This window comes from Prunus mume, linkage group LG3 (assembly GCF_029339155.1).
Source record: "Prunus mume cultivar Tortuosa linkage group LG3, ASM2933915v1, whole genome shotgun sequence".
Taxonomy (NCBI): Eukaryota; Viridiplantae; Streptophyta; class Magnoliopsida; order Rosales; family Rosaceae; genus Prunus; species Prunus mume.
The window spans coordinates 26,860,698-26,879,828 of NC_142700.1; positions in this window are offsets into that span (position 1 = coordinate 26,860,698).

Below are 19,131 nucleotides of genomic sequence, written 5' to 3' on the forward strand. Positions count from 1 at the left end.
CTCAAAGTAATTTGTTTTCTGAATCTAAATTGGAAAATTATTTCAAGAGTTAATGATGATTGACGTAGCTCATACATATGATTTATAACTGAATGAAAGATGGTACCTTCTCAAGAGTATAGAAAAAGTGCCTAAAGTTACTGTTATACTGGTTTCATTGTTTAATCGCGCAATACATTCATCATGCGTTATTTGAGCTTACTTTTTATTTGTTAATTAAAGGTGTCCTTTCACTTGGTAAACTATGCTTAGAGATGACTTACTTCCTTGCAGGCAGAAAACTCTTGGCTAGCATACACATTGCTGCAAATGTGACTTGGTCCAAGGGCAGTTATGTGGAGATTGCATATACACGAGGTAAGTTCTTTCTTGAGTTACCTGTTCAAAGTAACTTTTTTTTGTTATTATTTTAATGCTTCAATTCTTACCAAAAACATGCAATGAATGAAAGGTTGTACATGTACCTTGAGAACAACTGACAAGACCTCAGAAGCATGTCATTAGCTTAATGTTTATTCGAAGAACTAGTGTTGCAATTTTATATAAGAGCTATGGCGGTTTTGGGTTTGCTGGATCACTAGACGTTAATCATGGCAATGGGACAAAAGGGATGAATAATGATTTTGAAAAATATACTGGTAATTCAGGTGAGACCACATCTGATCAGTCTATTGCTCTATGACAACAAGCAAGTCAAGATTTTGATAGCAACACAGGTCATTTCAGTTATCATGGAAGGAATGAATTTCAGTTCAAAGAACATAATATAGAAGAGTTTGTATTTTTCTAAAATTTAATTTGAAGAGTTGTGGGGTGTGTGGGGTGTGTGTATAGATGTACTAAGGTCTGTCCTGCCACACTGGGCCCATTATTCTAGGGAGCCCCAAATTTTTTTATTATAATAAGTGTTATATTATATTATTATAAATTGATTCAATATTTTTCCATAATTTTTAGGAATATGATATTGAGATGAATATGAAATTTTGGAACAAAGGATCCATGACGAGAATTTTAAAAGAAATTCTTTGATATTGGCTTGACTTGCATTCTTGAAATTCTTTGACTTGTTGGTATGGTATCCATAGTTGGACATTTGTTTTCATTATTTAGGAATATGGAAGACATTGCTCAAAGTCTAAAAATATTTTCAAATAAATACTTTCTCAAAAAACCCAATGCTTAGTTGATAAAACAAGAAGTATACTAGTATTAGTGATTAATGTGTGTAGGGCACACTTTAGATTTTCGCCCTGGGCCTTTGAAAACTCATGACCGGCCCTGACTAGGGTTAAGTATTAAGTTGGATGACCTTTTTTTGTCTTTTTACACAATAATAAAACTTACAGCTTAATTATTTAAGTATTGAGGTGAACTAAGAGAAGTGTGGGGTTTAAAAATAGAATTTCTAATTCATATCTTCTCAATTTTAACCATCACATATCTCGGTCTTTTAAATTTGTTACAATGTGGTTCCGCCATTAGAGTTTTCGACAGATCTCTTTGTTAGTTGCCACCCCCCTCTCCTCCGGATTTCCCTTTGTTGTCGAGAGACCACCCCATAGAGCCCTACCCCTTCCTCCCACATTATGTTTTTCACCCACAAACCCTCAAACCCACCCACATATGCAAACAAAGTTTGAAATTCTTTTTTCTTTCCAATTTGTTGGTTTTTGAATTTGCAAAGAGAGAGATGAAGACCGGCAGATCTCGCCGGAAAGCCCCGACTAACAGCGGCAACAAGGTTTGTAGGATGGAGAGAGAGTGGTCGGTGAGCTGGGTTATGGGTTCATTGTAGGCTAGGGTTCTGGGTTCTTTGTTCTTTTAGATTTTGTTTCTCTTTTAAATGCTGGGATTGGACCTTGTTCTTCTATACATTATATGAAAAATTCCTCTAAGGCAATTAGAGATGTGTTTTCCATCTGTCGAAGAAAATCGCGATTTTTTTTTGGGTTCTAGGTTCTTTTGGAGGAAGGGAGCACTAGGGTGGAAGTTGGTTGCTATTGGCTATCCAATAGAAAAACCATGTTTGTGAAAACATCTAGGATCGGACCTTGTAAATCCTTTCCATCTAATTCAATATATATAAGGTTGTTGTTATTGACTATCCAATAAAACACTAAAGAATTTGAAGGATTATCAAAAAGTTGAAGGACTTGAAGAGAGGTGGAAGAGTTAATAAAGGAGAGAGAGAGAGAGAGAGAGAGAGAGAGAGAGAGAGAGAGAGTTAAATTATTATTATTTTGGATGTGGAACTCACAGTGCCACGTAGGCAACTACCAGAGAGATGTGACGGAAACCCTAACAGCAAAACTGATCAGTGCATAATTGTATATAATTTTGTATCCTTTTAGCTTATGATTTCATTATGTTTTTTTAGTTAAATTTGTGATTTTAATCTCTTTTGTGTTTGTTTCAATGTATTAAGCTATGAGACTCATTTAATGCATTTTGGAGTCAAGTTAACTCAAAAGTGTGTCTGCAGATTAGTCAACTTCGCGGATTAAACTGTACATGCTCAAGAAGAACCAGCTAATGGGCCATACACCATTGGAAAGATGTTGAAGTCTAGTTTCTGGAATATTTTACGGTTTACGATTTCGAGTCTTCCAAAGGAAGTTATTCAAGTTTTGGCACCTTAAGGTGAAAATCAACAGCACCTGCGTTACTGTGCCAAAAATGATATTTGAAGGCCTTTCTGATTTTTCCTTGAGCTGGGCTACATATGATTGGAAAGATAAGACAAAGAGCTTCAAGATCCATATTTTCCAGAATTTTATGAATGAAGGAACAAGCCCAAAATGAGCCTACAAGCAAACTGCAATGTATTGTTATGCATGACATATACATGAGCTAATTGTTTTTTATGGGGAAATTAGGTAAAGTTGGTGAAGTGGGTGTTGTAGGTAGAAGCAATACTCAATTCAAATTCTGACTTCTCTTAAGCCTATAAATAGTGAGGTTCCCCAAGCTTTCAAACACACCCCAAGTGGGGAGTTCTCAAACACCTCTCTAGAGCTTATCTCCCATCTCTTCCTCAAAATATCTTCTCAAACACACCCCAAGGGGGAGGGGGGGAGCTCTCAAACACCTCTCTAGAGCTCCTTTCCCTTCTCTTCCTCAAATTCTCTAAGTTCTCAAACACACCCCAAGGGCGGGAGCTCTCAAACACTTGTTTAGAGCTCCTCTCCCTTCTCTCCCTCAAATTCTTTTAGTTTTTCTTTTAAGTTCTCAATTGTTTTAACAAAACCCTTTTACTAAATTTTCCTTTATGTTTTTCTTACTTGTAATTTATTTTTCATTATCATGTAATTTCTTATTTTAAGTTTTCAAGTTTTCAAGTTTCAATTACGGTTCTTGTTCTTATTCATTATGCTTATAAGTTAATATGCTTGTTTGAATGATTGATCACCATTAAAACTTGTATGTTATCTATCTTGGTTGAAATTAAGAGTAGACACCATATGCTTTAATTTGAATTGAACTATGAATAGGAAGAGTATGTATGGACATTCGACAACATGGATTAAATGCATGCGTGATTGTTTAAAACATTCTTCCATGCTTAATGGATTTCTAATGCTTAATTTAGGTTCAACAACAAGGATCTAATTAGGGAATTAGGAATACAAGCTAGACACCATGGCTTAATCATACTTTAGCTAGAATCAATCTAAGAATCTGAATTGAACTTGTTAACTTATTTGCTTGAGTTTGTTTCTTTTCTTTCTTTCTTGTTGTATGTTCTCTTCTTTTTTGTTTTCTGTTTTATGTAGAGAATAAAATTGAATCAAGTTATCATCAATCCTTGTGGGATCGACCTCACACTTATATATGTTGTACTACCAAACGGCTCGTGCACTTACAAGTATCATAAGTTAAGGATGTAGTTAGATCAATTTTGGCGCAGCTGATCCGACAACAACAGGAACCACATTGTAACAAATTTAGAAGACCAGATTATGTGATTGTTAAAATTGGGAAAATAAAGACTAACATGTCTTAAGGGTGTAACCATATGGTACTAAACTGTAATTAACCCTTTTATATTCACACTCAATCACTTATTATTCAAATAACATACTCAACTTTCATTTTGACCCAAACAAACCTATTTTAAACTCATTTTCGCTCATTGTGTATTCAAATCCCGCATAATTTCTTCCTCAACTCATTTTCAAAAACCCCATTGCTCTATCACTTTCCAAACCCTAAGGCTGACCCCATCAGTTCTACGACAATACACTAAATACCTCTCACATATACAATACAACTTTATCAAATGATAATGATGCATTACGTAGCTACCTACCGAATTTTGAATTGTTTGTCGGTGATGTTTCATCGAATCATAATGATGCATTCAATGTCTGTTTAATATTGTAGTAGCTTTTTACCAAATTTTGAATAGTTTTTCGGTGTTTATATAAGATTTGAGTAGCTACTACAATTACAATGAAACTGCAATTGAGAGGCCTTAGTAAGCTAGATGATTTATGAGCCTCGACGTTTTCATGGAAATAATCTACTGTCTTTTTTTTTTATTAAAGTAGCAAATGGGATTTATAAAAGCTCCATAATTGATATTGAACATGTTGAATTATATATATATTTTTAAGAAAAGTATATATCTTCTATAACAAATTTCATGGCACGAAAAACAAACTACCTTTATTTTACGTATCTACAATCTAGCTAGCAAAGCAATAAGAGCTAGAAAGCATATGCATTGCAATTTCACTAACATAGACTAAATATATAACTAAAACCATAAGTATCTCAATTTTCATAGATTTATAATCTCTTCAGTATCAAGGGCCAATGTATTCGTATTGGGTACATGTTCTTCAGTCATTGGGCCATCTCTCATGGTAAGGGCCATACGTCAAATTATAGCAATATGGCTTGGATGGAGCCCCCAATGCATATATAGGGCCAGACGAAATATCAATCTAGTCCATATATTGGGTGGAATAGCAGTCCACCTTTTGCCTGGATTGAAAATTGGTGAAGCCCAATTACACAAGCCACTTGCTCCTATGTGCAAAGTCAGATTTGTGGACCCATTGTGTCAACCACACCTAGGGGTACGTGGATGGCAATATTAATACTGTTGTTGGAATCAGATGGCCACAATTGAAACTTGCTTTTGTTTTCTTTTTTCAAATTGTTCCCAACGGCTATATGATCAAATGCCAGGATTACTTCTTAACAATTTCAACGGAAATAAAATAGATCCAAAAATCAAAAATCAAATTCAACGGTAAAAAAATAAAATTAATATTATAAATCAGATGTAACACCAAAACTCATCCTAAATTCTATAAATACTCATCCATTTTGTTAAATAATCCACCAAAATCAAATTTTCATTTCTCACTTTGATAATTCTATTAATTCTCCTTTCAATTATTTTCAATATGGCCCCAAAACCCTAAAGAGGCGTGAATTGGAGACCACAAGAAGATGAGGCTTTATGTAGAAGCAAGTGACACATTTTGGGTTCGTATGTACCAAAAGTTTTTGGAGAATGACTAGGGCATGGTTGGGCCGTAGCCTCGAACACCACAAGCTATAGCTTCTCGGTTCAAAATCATCAACCAACAATCCTCTCTTTGGAAGGCATGTCTGACTAAAACCAATGCAAGCCCTGCAAGTGGGTATAATCTTAGTGATGTGGTTAGTACCCATTTTTATTCAAGCTTTAAATTTGTTATTATAATTTTATTCAAGTCTCAACTTATTCTTTTTTTTTTGGATAATTTTCTGGAGGTCTTCAACTTGTTTGAAAACAAGTTTGGAATCTACCATTATGAAGTCCAAAAATCCACCTACAACAAATTTCTTGGATCCTACATCTTCAGTTTTATACTTTTCTTGGATCCTAACTGTCTTGAATGCTGCAAAACATCATACAGTGTATCATCCATCCTATTAAAGATATAGTTATTACACAAGAAATCAGATTGTGTACATGCATTAATTGCAACCACGGTCTCTCTGGTTGCAAGATTCTCATTTGACATAGGGGCATCATTTCTCATAATATGGGCTAGGTTTAATGTTGTAAGATAGAACAAAATCTTTATGTTGCCAATGTTTGAAGTGGTGCCCTTGAATTTCTCACACTTTTCGGCATGAGAGGTCTTACTTCTTGATTGTTCCATATTACTGTCTAAAGATTGTTGGAGAACAATCAAGATAAAACCAAATAATAGAATAAACAACATGAAATATATTATATATAAATAATAAAATCTAATCAATATAGTATTGTAGTATAATCAAATAGAAAATACTGACTTGGATAGGTGATAGAGTCTTGTAGGGTTACAGTGTCTTTTAGACAATATTTCTCCTCTACCCCTTGTGCTTGTAGTTTGATAGGAGTTTTCCCACAAGGATTAAACTATCACAAATCAAACCCTAAGTATTGTGGCTTTGATTTCTGGTGAATAGTTATATGATTTCTCAAGTGTTTATGTGTGGAGAATGATAATGCAATTTCATATAATTCTATAATTTACTGGTTTAAACTAATTGTCAATATATAGAGGTCTGAAACCTCTTCATCCAACAATTGTAATAACTACTAACACATAATTCAAATTTTAGATAATGATATTATCTAAACATGATTTTCTAATTAATAGAAAAAAATATTAATTAAATCAACAGAGCCCCCACCAAGGCCCATCTTTTGACAATTTTATTAGCTAAATATATACCCTTCAAATAATTTTATTTGAGAAACACCTTTAAGAGTACCCTGCAAATTTTTTTTCAACGATCCAAACCGTCTATTTTTCAAGTCTTCATTCATAGATCATCCTTGCAAAACATTAAAATCATTAAGGCATCTAATTGAGACCAACAAAATCAATGAACATGATGCTTCAAGAAAGTACTTAAATTTCAATAATTTAATTGAATGGTAAAATGATATCGATTCAAGTGATTTTTTTGTATAGATGATCTTTGAATGAATATATACAAAATAGAAGTTTAGATTAGTGAAATACAATGCAAGTGGGCCCTACAAGGGTATATGAAAGCTCTCTGTATATGTGTGTGTGTGTGTGTATATATATATATTTTCAAGGACTTGTGCTTATAAACCATGAAAAGAAACCAATCCCTTCCAATATGGGACTAAGTGACAATGAATTTTCCTATACAAACTTTAACATATTGTAGAAGTAGAATATCAAGGTATGACTCATGAAAATTTTGAATTGTTGTGGGTCTAAGGTTTATTGATAGAATTGGACTTTAAACTGGAGAAGCCCATGCATTTGTATTGTGACAATAACTAGGCAATCGATATTGCTCATAATCCAATTCAACATGAGTGGGTGAGAGTAGAGCACAATAAAAGAGGAAAGCAAAGAACAATGGAAGAGGAGAGCAGAGAAACGTCAAAGAGAAACAGTGTGAGCATCTAAGATGGATAATGGCAGACTCGCTCATCCAAAAGAGCAACTTTGTTATTTAGCGGCACCTCCATGCAGCTCTTTATTTTGCGCAAAAGAAGGAGGAATTTTTAGGGGGATCGGATTCTCTAGTCTCGTTTAACTTTAAGAAGCATTTCACCAAACAAGGGTTGTGGGTGTTATTTAAGCTAGTCTAGTCCAATAAGGACTACCAACTTATGAGTCCAAAATTCACTATCTTCTTAGGGCCTCTTGCTTCATTTTTTAGTCTAGTTCTATTCTTTTTGAGCATTTTGATGTGTTTTTTTTTTAGTTTAGATAGGTCTAATCAAGAAAATAAAGCAAAGAAGACGTTCTCCTACTAAGACTAGGAAAAGGTAGTTTTCCTTGTTCGAGAAGGAATCCAATTCAAAGGATTAGTAACGTTGATGGAAAGCTCGCAGGAATTGAATTAGAAAGTTTCCCTTCTTGACAAAAAAACCCGTCTGAAATAGGAAAGAATAAGATTCTAGATGCTTCTAGAAGGTGCCATATTATCATGCCATGTCATCAAAGCCAGCTCATCATCCTACAATACTCCTAAAACTCCTAGTGCAGAATTGTTAATTTCTCAAAGTTAGTGTGAATTCCTCATAATGAATGCATTGATGAGTCTTATATCATTGGAAAGATTTAGAAGTTAGCTTTCCATAGCAGTTTACAATTTGTGATTTAGATACGTGTAGAAGGAGTTAAGGCATTTTAAGTGAAGAGTGCTCATTTTAGGAAAGTCCTTGCATCCCAAGCAACTTTGCCTAGCTGTCCTAGGGTTTCATTCGGAGAGTTAGAAAAGCTACTTCCAAGTCAAATAAGGAGAAAGAAAGACGTTCCTCTCCTCTATAAAAGCAAGGGATACACCTTTTATTCAAGGAGAACTCATTTGGCCCCAAATCAGTTCAATTGAGAGAGAAGCTTGGAGCAGTTGTCGTCCGCCTTGCTGTCCCCACCTTATTCTTCAGTTCTTCTTGTTTTCTCTATGTTTTTCTTGTGTTTTATTTATGACTATATCTACCTAAGACTAGGATAATGCCCTAATTTTATTATTCATGGTTTTGGATGTTGAGTGTTGAAATAAAAAATTCATTGACAACAAATTAATTCTGGCCCAAGTTTAAAGAAGTTGGGCTCATAGCTAAATGGTCTTGTGGACTTTTTCCTAAATTGGTTTAGGCCCAAAATGAGTTAATATTAATATTTTTACAAGAAAATATTAATATATTGAAAGCAGTAACAGAATATGCTTCATGTATGTGACTTTGGAGGGTGGAGTTGAGGGGCTGACTGAAAATGGGAAGTTACCCCCACTCAAACAGACGTGAGGCCATAACTGGCTCCTCCCTTTCAGTTTCTCTGGGTCTATAAAAAGGGACCATTGGTGAGCAAAAGAAAAAAAGAAGAAAGCAGAAAACATACGCAAAAACACGGAGGAGGAGAAGCACCAAACTGCTACAGAAATCCAAAGAAAAGAAAAAAGAAAAGAAAAAGAGAAGCAAGCAAAGGAGATACGAAGCTCAGTCACAATACCATTAAGGAAGGTATAAAATGATTCATTAATTTGAGCATTCTCTTATGTACAACTAACTTGTAGGCAAAAGAAAAAGTTTAAAAGAAACTGTACATAAGCCTTGACAATGGAAGATGTAAACAAATCTTTTCAAAATGATGCTAATTGTGTTGCTTACACAAAGAGAGCTCCCGCAAGGACCTCTATGTTGTGAATTACAAATGGGCTTCCGCAAGAACTCCACTGTACTGAGTGTTATGAACACCTTGCAAGTGTCCGTAGGCATGTTGTGGTACTTAGAGAAGACCTTGCGAGTGTTCCTGAGTACCAAAACAACAGAAATGGCGTGTTACATCCTAACCTACCTTTAGCACAGGGAAATTCTAGGTCTGCAAATTAGAGAACAAAGAGATGGCAATACGTGTTGCAAATGGGGAAAATCAATAACCTTGTTTTAGTCTCACCGATATGCATAAACAGAAGAAAATATGAAAGCAGATACTGCTGATTGTTGAAGTATAAATTGTTTCCAGGTTATATTGTTAGCTTAGACAGGTGTATGGCTCATATGCCATCACATATTGTTGGACTAACATGTCCAGATTCATGCCAAGTGTACAGCTCAAATTGCTGACACTAAATTGTAAGGCTGAGTCATTTTTTGTACTGATATAGAATATAGTGATAGTGAAATGAGAACACACATGAGTGTGCATAATACAGTCATTTGCCTAACAGACTCCCTCTCTCTCTTTTCTCTCTCAAACGTTTCCTCATATACCTTCTGTGCAAGAACACTTGATATTATATCGAAACTCCAACATGGCATTAGTAGCGAAGGTTCTGATCTAAGAGACTGGGCGTAGTGAAACCAAAGCAATCCAGCTGAGGGAAGCTCTATCTAGTCTCACATGGCTGGATCTAGCATGGGTGAGCTTCGAGCTCCCATCTTCAATGGAAGCAACTATGATTTCTGGAGAATAAAGATGTGGGAATGGGTATGAGCAACCTACTGTGAAGAAGGAAGAAGGAGAAACTCTGACTACAGCTCAAAAGCTTGCTTTGGAAGAGAACGTTGCAAAGGTTGCTAAAGCCTTGGGTCTGATACAAGGTGCAGTCTCTGATGACATTTTCCCCAGAATTGCATTGAAAGAGTCAGCCAAGGAACCATGGGAAATCCTGCAACAAGAATTCAGAGGTGATAAGAAGGTGAGATCTGTGAAACTTCAAGCTCTTAGAAGAGAATTTGAATACACTCGTATGCATGATGATGAATCATTATCTGGATATATCACTAAACTGCTGGAGTTGGTAAATCAAATGAAGGCTTATGGTGAAGAGTTAACTGAACAGAGAATTGTTCATAAACTCTTGACCAGTTTATCTAGAGAGTATGATTCTATTGCTGAAGTTATAGAGGAAACAAAGGATACAGAAACTATAGGGGTTCAAGAGGTTATAGGCTCTCTAAAATCTCATGAACAACGGCTGAAAAGACAAAATGAGAGAGTGACTGAGAAGGCTTTCTCTAGTCTGAATGTGAGTTCTAAAGACCAATCAAACACAGGACAAGCTGGTGGTTCCAAGTCTAAGAAGAATTGGAAATCTCATAAAGGGAAGAAATTCGATACTAAGTCTGAAAAAAGTTCTAAGAAGGAAAATCAGACTGAAGGAGCCAAGACTCCTTGTAAAACCTGTGACAAATTGCACTATGGTGTTTGCTGGTTCAAAGGCAAACCCAAGCGTTATAAGTGTGATTGGTTTGGTCATATAGCCAAAGACTGCAAGGGAAAATCAAATCAAGCTGCTAACTATGCATCACACAAGGAAGAAGAAGGCAATATGTTCTATGCTTGTCATGCTGCTGAAATAGTGAAACATAATGGTGTGTGGTATGTGGACAGTGCTTGTAGCAACCACATGACTTCACAAGCATCCCTTCTAGTCAATATTGATACCAAGGTCACTGCAAAGGTAAAAATGGGCACAGGAGACTTAGTGCAAGCAACTGGTAAAGGCACTTTGGTTATTGATACTAAAGTCGGGCCTAGATATATCAAAGAGGTTATGCTTGTATCGGGATTGGATGAAAACTTACTGAGTGTAGGTCAAATGGTAGAGCATGGCTACTATCTGGTTTTTGGTGATTCTATGGTTGAGATATATGATGACAGGTCAATGGAAAATCTGGTGGCAAAGGTTTCCATGACAGGAAACAGATGTTTCCCACTCTCTCTAAAACATGCAAACTCTGTGGCTATGAAAACAACAATTGAATAATCCACTTTGTGTTGGCATAGGAGGTTTGGTCATTTGAATATGCAAAGTTTGAAGTTGTTACAACAACATGAGCTGGTCTATGGACTGCCAAAAATTGGAAATGCAGACAAAATTTGCCAAAACTGTGCAATTGGAAAATCTCACAGAGAGGCCTTTGATAAAGAGAAAACTTGGAGAGCTAGTGTACCTCTGGAGCCGGTTCATTCAAATGTCTGTGGACCTATGCAGACTACATCAATAGGTGGAAATAAATACTTCTTGACTTTCATTGATGACTGTACTAGGATGTGTTGGGTATACTTCATGCAGTTTAAGTCAGAGGTGTTTAATATATTCAAAAAGTTCAAGGCTATGGTGGGATTACAAAGTGGTTACAAAATTAAGACACTTAGAATTGATAGAGGTGGAGAATACACTTCTACTGAATTTATGAGGTTTTGTGAAGAGGTTGGCTTGGAAAGACAACTAATTGTGGCCTATTCACCTCAGCAAAGTGGAGTTGCTGAGAGAAAGAATAGGACCATTGTGGAAATGAGCAAGACAATGATGAAAGAAAAGAAACTACCATATAAATTCTGGGGAGAGGCAGTGAATACAGCTGTCTATATCCAGAATAGATGCCCCACAAAAGCTTTAGATAATGTCACCCCATTTGAAGCTTTTAGCGGAAGAAAACCTGGAGTTAAACACTTGAGAGTGTTTGGTTCTATTTGTTTCTGTCATGTGCCTAATCAGTTGAGATCTAAGCTGGAAGATGCTGCTGAAACATGTATTTTTGTTGGCTATGGCAAATGTGAAAAGGGGTACATAGTGTACAATTTGCAAACCAACAAAGTCACTACATCTGGAAGTGTGATCTTTGATGAGAACTCATTGTGGGATTGGGACAAGCAAACTGCTGACTCTACCACAGTTCCAATGAGGTTTGAAGATACTTCCAGAAACTCTGAAGAGGAATATGAAGAAATAATGATAGACAACATCTCTAGCCCAATTCAGATGACTACAGTTGCTGCTAGTGTTGATTCACCAAGTGATTCTCCAAGTTCTACACCTGTGAAGCTTAGAGACACAGTGAGATATATGCTAGATGCAATATGAGCATCATTGAGCTAGAGAATTTTGCAGAAGCTTCAAAGGATAAAGCTTGGCAAAAGGCAATGGAAATAGAAATGGAGATGATAAAGAAGAATGAGACTTGGGAACTAGTTGATAGACCAAGTGATAAACCTGTGATAGGTGTGAAATGCAAGACCAAATTGAACCTTGATGGCTCAATACAGAAGCATAAAGCTAGGTTGGTGGTCAAAGGCTATGCACAAAAGCCTGGAATCGACTTCAATGAGATTTTTGCCCCTGTGGCAGACTTGACATAATTAGAACTCTTATAGCCTTGGCAGCTCAAAAGGGATAGAAACTATACCAGCTAGATGTCAAGTCTGCATTCTAAATGGTGTGCTCAAGGAGGAAGTTTATGTAGATCAACCGGATGGATTTGTGACTACAAACTATGAGGACAAGGTGTACAAACCGAAGAAAGCCTTGTATGGTTTAAAACAGGCTCCAAGAGCCTGGTATGAGGAAATCAATGCCTATCTGGTTAGCTGTGGTTATGTCAGAAGCACAAGCGAGGCTACATTGTATTGCAAGACTAAGGAAGACTCTGGAACTCTAATAGTCTCAATCTATGTTGACGACATTGTGTATACAGGTAGCAGTGAAGAATTAATTGCTGAATTCAAGACTGAAATGATGAAAAGGTATGAAATGACTGACTTAGGCCTTTTGTATCATTTCCTTGGTATGGCAGTGATTCAAACTGAATCCTGCATTTTCATAAATCAAAAGAAGTATGCTCTGACATTGCTGAACAAGTTTGGTTTGAAACAATGCAAGCCGGTTAGTACTCCTCTTGTGGAAAGTGAGAAACTGTGTAAGGATGATGGAAGTGAACCTGCAGATGAGAATGAATATAGACAGATGGTTGGTAGCCTATTGTATTTGACAGCTACAAGACCAGACATTATGTTTGCAGCTTGCCTATTAGCAAGGTTCATGCATTGCCCAACAAAGAAACATTATGGAACGGCTAAGAGGGTGCTAAGGTATATTCAAGGCACCATTGATTTTGGTATTAAATATCAGAAGGAAAAAGAGGCTATCTTAATTGGATATTGTGACAGTGATTAGAGTGGAAGCCAAGATGACATGAGAAGCACCTCCGGCTATGCCTTCTCCTTTGGTAGTGGAGCATTCTCTTGGGCATCAGTCAAACAACATAGTGTAGCCCTCTCTACAGCTGAAGCTGAATATGTCAGCGCAAGTGAGGCTACTACACAGGCTATATGGCTGAGATTTGTGCTTGAAGACTTTGGAGAATTGCAGACTGAGGCAACTCCATTAATGGTAGATAATACCTATGCCATTGCCATGACAAGGACCCTGTTTTCCATCAGAAAACTAAGCACATCAACCGCAGGTATCATTTCATACGAGATGCTTTGCAAGATGGGGTAGTGGATTTGAGATACTGCAAGTCCGAAGAACAAGTGGCTGACATTTTCACTAAAGCTCTAACTAAAGATCGTTTCAACTATCTTAAAGGATTGCTTGGTGTTAAACCAGTTAACAATTTAGAAGGGAGTGTTGAAGTATAAATTGTTTCCAGGTTCTATTGTTAGCTTAGACAGGTGTATGGCTCATATGCCATCACATATTGTTGGGCTAACATGTCTAGATTCATGTCAAGTGTACAGCTCAGATTGCTGACACTTAATTGTAAGGTTGAGTCATTTTTTGTACTGATATAGAATATAGTGATAGTGAAATGAGAACACACGGAAGTGTGCATAATACAATCATTTGCCTAACAGACTCCCTCTCTCTCTTTTCTCTCTAAAAAGTTTCCTCATATACCTTCTGTGCAAGAACACTTGCTATTATATAGAAACTCCAACACTGATTGCCAGAAAGTCTACAAAAGTTGATGACTCACATCCAGGTATCATGCTTCAACAAGTTGTCAACAAAAGAAAATCCCAAGCCAGCCCACGAAAGTTACTAAGACAGCACTCTTTTGCAGAAATTTGCAAATATCATTAAAGATCCTCAATTTGTTACTGGCAAGACATGAGGCAAGTGAGATAAAACAAAGTTAGTATCTCAGTTGGCAGTATGATAGCTCTCCCAAAAGATCTCAGCTTGCAAATGGAAATATGCAATCAAATTGGAAAGAAAAGAATGCACCAAAGCATCAGCAAGCAAAAAGCAAAGGAAAAAATAGCTCACCAATTTCATGCTGAGAAGCCTCCTCCTGTGTTGCTGCTGTTGAAGAACCCAAAAGCAACATAAGCCAAAAACAAAGAAGCCCAAAAGTCGAAAAAGTCCCAGGAACTGAAAGAGAAACTAGCAAAAAGAAGATGAAAAGTGATGAAAAGCAAAGAAAGGAAAAGAAACAAAATTTAAATTTAAATTTAAAAAAAAAAAAATCTTGCCATATGCAAAAGGAGAAGTCAAAACTAAAATGGATGCACAGCTTGCTGCCAGCGTATGTTTCTTTAATTATCCGAAGGTCTCTAAGCACATATAATGGGTAAAGACAAAACCTATTTTGTAGAAGACTGCCACAAGTACATAGAAAACAACAAAAAGCAAAAAAGGTCAAGCATGCACACAATGGAGAAAACCCAAATTCGTGGCTGAACTTTGGGATTAAAAAAGGGAGAAGCTTCAGCTATGAAGTGGTACTGCCAAACTCAACAAAATACACAGATAGCTCTTTAGCTTGTGCACGTTGTGTTAGGCAAAGAAACCCAACTCGTATTGCACATAAGGAAAAGAAAGAAGAAATGGCAACATGACCTACTCTAAAATAAAAAGGGTTTGAGGTTATGTTGTTGTGTCATAACAAAAAAAAAAAAAAAGAGTTGGAAGGCCAGGGAGAGACCAGCAAAAGCAAGGAAGAAGAAAAGCAAGAAAAACAAAGCGAAGAAAAAAATAGCAAATGAAGAGTAACAAGCTCTGTACTTTTTTTGGTTCAAAGGCTCTATACTTTTTTGACAAACAGACGATGCCTTTCAAGCTCCAAGACTTCCAATTAATAGTTTAATAGGCTATAAGGTCTAAGTCTGACAGAAAGGAGCAAAGGAAAAGACCAACCTTGTTTTGATGTCTCTTTTGTTTTGGAGTCTCAAACTCAAAGTTTTGTGTTGATTGTGGCTAATAGGTAGCTGAAGATATATATGGTTTGGACCAGTTTGAGTTAATTTGAACTACTTCAGATTAAGATGGGAGTGAATTAGTTTGGATTGATCTCCACTACTCCGAATAGATATCGGTTTTGGTTTCAAATGGCAGTTGGCTCTCAAAGCCTTTCTGACATGGACTCTTTGTTTATAGGCCAACTAATGGAAATGTTAAGGCTCGAAAACAAATTGATGGGTTGACAAAACAAATTACCCATTAACTCTCAAAAGCCCAAAAATTTTATGGGTGGTCCAAATAAATTATGTGGTTAATGGATCAATTTTGTAAATCCTCAAAACCAGATGTGGGTAAATTAATGGGCTCATTAAAATGCCTGTTAATTTTCTTTGGACATTGACAATAAATAAAAAATGGTATAACCAAATTTTCTCATGGGTCATCTATCAATGCAAATTTCAATGAGATCTCTCAATCATAAAATTCTTTCAAGGGGTCATTCATTCCTTGAAAGTCCAGTCAAAGTGAAAGGAACTACGTCCCATTTGATTCCGCCAAGGATACGTAGCAATTTGGAAATTCAATCCAAATACAATCGCAAGTCCAAACAAAATCTCTGGTGTACCTAAACCAAATTCGCCCCAAACACTTTTCCAACCATAAAATCAAATTGAATCCCTGGTCCAACCACATTCATTCAAATTCCATAACATATTTCTCAAACCACAAATTCTTTCAAGGGGTCATTCATTCCTTGAAAGTCCAATCAAATTCTCTGAGAACTACAAAAGGCTTGATCCCCAAAATGAGGGATGTAGGCAGTCTATGTAACACCACGACTCTATTTAATTTTCCAATTCAAAAGGGTACAACTAAATTAACTGTGAAATTACGAAACTACCCTTGGGGTAGGATATTTTGGTCATTTTCTTGTCCGGAAGGATTTTGGGACCACAAGTGGTTTAGTTGCGTAGGTGGTTCTGAGATGAATTCGTGGACAGGCGGTAGGCTTGAATCGGAATTATAACGAAGTTTTGGCGATCAAATTACTTTCGGTGGCAAAACCGTAAATAATTCGAAAAGGGTATTTGTAAAAAATCAGATTTTTATTTTATTTTTATCTTTTTTCCCATCGTCTTCTCTCTCTCCCCGCGCACTCTCTCTTTCCTCGGTTTCTCTCTCCCGACCCGATTCTTTCTCTCTTCGATTCTCCTCAGGCCACGGCAAGGGTCGGCACCGGTTCCGTTGGCTTCGCCTCGGCGTCCCGGTCAAGACCTACCGGTTTTCCCCGCCGGAAAACTCAAGAATCGACGACGGTTGCGACTGGTTTGAATCGGGATTTCTCCGATCGTTGCGCCGCCACTCCAGCCGTCCATTTCCGGTGATTGAGGTACTCCGACCCAGCATACGCAGCAGGTGGGACCTTCTAAGGGTCAAGTCGTGTGGGACTACTTGTGAGTGGACTTTTCTTTTGAAACTCAGTATGATTTCATTTATGGAAATATGGCATATAGTTTTATTATGTCCATCAATGATTTATATACGCTCGAATGGGAATTCGAGGTTTTCATAAAACTTATTATGATATTTGAATTTTGAGAAGCTATATTTACATGCGGCTATGCATGGGGTACTTGGTGGTTAATATGAGCTATGAAAAGGTAATGTTGATCTGTTAATTGGAGTGCGTTAAGCACTCATTTATGTACCTCACCTGATCTGAATTTGGTTACGGATATTGGATACTTTTGAAATTACTAGAACTCAGAACATCCTTGAGGGGATGTTGCTGTGGACCCTGGATTTGGGGTAGTCTACGCGCGTAGGACTGGTATTTCAGCGTACAAGCTTTGATCGTGTCGGCTATGCGTCTTTGGCCGAGAGTTAGTCCCCAGTTGGACAGCTCGTTCCCTGGACACATGGTAAATTGAGGAATGGCTCTGCCATGTGGACTAGTCAAACAGTCCCCCGGTTGGATTGTTTCCCCGGTACAATTAAATATTGGTTATATCTATATACTATTATTATTATTATTATTATTATTATTATTATTATTATTATTATGTTACATCATATGATTAGTATGTATATATATATATATATAAATGTTCTTTTGTTCTATTTCTCAGTAAGGATACTTTCTCGCCGGTCGTACATTTAAGAATGTTTATGAGAGTCTAACCTCTCGGGACTCTTAAGTTGAGTGGTGGGTTTCGTGAAGCATGATTCACGGATTACGATTTGAGATCCGGTATGTGTACGTTAGTACATGTTTATATACTGTTTCTGATGGTTTTGTTATGCTTATGGTTTCATTGCATGTTTTACTAAAGGTGGGGGTTATACTACTTTGATTTCACTTGAACTGAACTTGATTTTTGTCCACTCACAACTTTCTGTTTTGCGCCACCAAGAGCGGAGCTCTGCAGCTTGAGCCGGACCGGGTGCATCTTGGAACTCGAGTCTTCGTAGAGACTCTTAGTACTTTTTCCTTTTAGTTAAATGATACTTCGGTTGTATTTTGATTTCCGTAGATATGCTCAGATCGCCCGCTGAGGGTTTAAATTTTGTGAGGTCTGGAGGCCTTGTTTGTAAATTATTTTATTGCTTGTAAAGCATGCTGCCATTAGTTGTAATTAATCAGAAATTTTGAACATGTTGAAATTTGAAATGTTCAATTTATGTGAGACTCGCCAAATTTTTGGTTGAAAGTCTCACTTTAGTAAGTGGGCCGCATCGGGTTGATTTCGTAATTAGGCGGGTCCGTCCCAGATTCCGAGAAATTTCAAGGGTCTTGTCAGTCTAGGGTTCCCTAGATGCAGCCGTAACATCAAATCAAATTCCATTATTTATTTCATTCTTCATATTGGAATCAAAGGGTTTTCTCTTTCAAAGAGATTTTAATTAAGAGATATTTCATCTTGAATAGGTCGTACTCAATTTATAATAAAAACTCTTATTTGTAAATAAGAGTGAGATTATGTTGGGTGAATTTTTAAATTTCTTTATTACACTTTTTATCTAACATTAAGTCAATTTAAGTTCTGAATTTGAGTGATGAATTATTAATCTCCAATTTATTTTTGTTTTATTTGTTTGAGTTCTATTGATTTTCGACCTTTAGGACTTGCATCTAGACTATTTGTGTGTTATGTGTAGGCTTAATACGTTGCATGTTCATTTAGCTCATACAAATTAAGGATAGCAAATACATAGTATGTTGGTGAGTCCTTATTCAGTTAGGATTTTGATTTCTTATTTAGTTAGAATTTTGGTTACTTACCAATTATTATTTAGTCCTATTGTAATAGACATTTATTTCCTATTGTAATTTAGATATATTTCCTATTTTATTTAGGGTTAACTCATCTTTGTATTTGTATAAATACCTCTATATTCAAGAATAATAAAATGAGTGTATATGAGCATAATTGAATATTTGCCCTACTTTGTTTGACTTAGTAGTCATAATACAATACTTAGTTTGTTTGATTCCTCGTTTCCATTGAACTTAATGAATTCCTAGGTTGCTAGAGTTATCTTGAACACAAGTGATTTAAATTTAGGGATATTAGACCTATGCCTTAATATGGATAGTAATCTTAAATTAGGGAAACTTGGCTTTAGTGCCCTAAGAAGGACTTAGCTACGGAATCTTCATCAATTAAATTT